The sequence below is a fragment of the Perognathus longimembris genome, chromosome 1 (assembly GCF_023159225.1).
Source record: "Perognathus longimembris pacificus isolate PPM17 chromosome 1, ASM2315922v1, whole genome shotgun sequence".
Lineage (NCBI taxonomy): Eukaryota > Metazoa > Chordata > Mammalia > Rodentia > Heteromyidae > Perognathus > Perognathus longimembris.
This window is the reverse complement of record NC_063161.1, coordinates 6,843,609-6,845,044: the sequence shown is the minus strand read 5'-3', so window position 1 is coordinate 6,845,044 and position 1,436 is coordinate 6,843,609. Positions and strand designations below refer to the sequence as shown.

General features: G+C 53.4%; 1 long non-coding RNA gene across 1 annotated transcript; it reads right to left on the bottom strand.

The window, feature by feature from the left end:
• Window positions 1–514: 514 nt before the first annotated feature.
• Window positions 515–1,033, bottom strand: LOC125353685. Its single transcript, XR_007211347.1, has 2 exons — window positions 923–1,033; window positions 515–747 (listed from the first exon to the last, which is right to left on the bottom strand). It is a non-coding gene; the product is annotated as an uncharacterized LOC125353685 (long non-coding RNA).
• Between the last annotated feature and the right edge of the window lie 403 nt (window positions 1,034–1,436).

Sequence of the window (1,436 nt, the reverse complement as noted above, 5' to 3'; positions counted from 1 at the left end):
TAGTGGTAGAGTGCTTGCCTCCTATACATGAAGCCCTGGGTTCGATTCCTCAGCACCACATATACAGAAAACGGCCAGAAGTGGCGCTGTGGCTCAAGTGGCAGAGTGCTAGCCTTGAGCAAAAAGAAAGCCAGGGACAGTGCTCAGGCCCTGAGTTCAAGGCCCAGGACTGGCAAAAAAAAAAAAAAGCCAGAAGTGGAGCTATAGCTATAGTGGTAGAATGCTAGCCTTGAGGGTGGGGGGCAAAGAAAGCTCAGGGATAGCTCTCAGGCTCTGAGTTCAAGCCTCAGGGCCAGCACACACACACACACACACACACACACACACACACACACGACAGGACAATAATAAGCCAAGCATGGTAACACACACCTGCAATCCCAGCCCCGAGAGGCCGAGGCAGGAATCGTGTGAAGCCGATAACAAGTGAGGGTTTGGTGGCGCCAAGGCTCTTACGCACTGCGCGGCGGGTTGCGGTTTGCCCCTTTGAAAAATTCCACCTGGCAGCTTCTCAGAAGGTTTAAACGTTTATTTGAAGAGGTGAATTTTGTAGTCAAATCTATACAATTCCTGGATTCATTTTAAGACAGAAATAGCATTGCCTTTTATGTTTTCTTCCAAAGATAACATTTTAAAAGGACTCCTATCACCAGGTGCAGTGGGCCACTTCTGGAATCCCAGTTTCTCGGGCGTCTATAGCAGGAAGACTATTGGAGCTCAGGGCCGCCTAGACAGCAGAGCAAGACCCTGCTTCCGACGGAAACAAAATGTAAACGGGGTGTGGGGTGGGGGGAAGGGGAGGCTGCCACATAATCCAATCCCTTCCCCCCCCCCACCATACACACAGGGGAGAAACGACAATGTCACCTCACAAAGACGTCACAGCCAGAAGGTAGAAGCAACTCAGCCTCTGCCAACTCACCAAGTGCAAGGGAGTACTATCCGGCCGTGAAAAGGGATGAAGGGCCTCGTGCTGCCGGCGCGTGCTGCAGTCCTAACCCCCGAGGAGGCTGAGATCTCACGATCGATCACCGTTGGAAGCCAGCCTGGGCAGGAAAGTCCATGAGACTCTTATCTCCAATCAACCACCAGAAAACCAGAAGGAGAGCTGTGACCCAAGCGGTAGACCGCCCCCAACTTGGAACGAAAAAGCTAAAGGACAGCATCCAGGCCTTGAGTTCAAGCCCTCAGTACTGGCACAGACACACACACACACACACACACACACACACACACACACTCAACAGAGCGCATGCGCTGAGCGGGCTGGTGATTCCTCTTATTGGCATCATTGCCTTTTGGCCCTCAAAGCAGCACCCTGGATGGTGGGCTTGGGAGATGCAGCCAAGTGACCCCTTGGGGGAGGGAACCCAGCACCCGCTGCCTCCTAGACCTATGGGAGCAGGATGGGGGGGGCTCTGACCCCCGGCTACCTT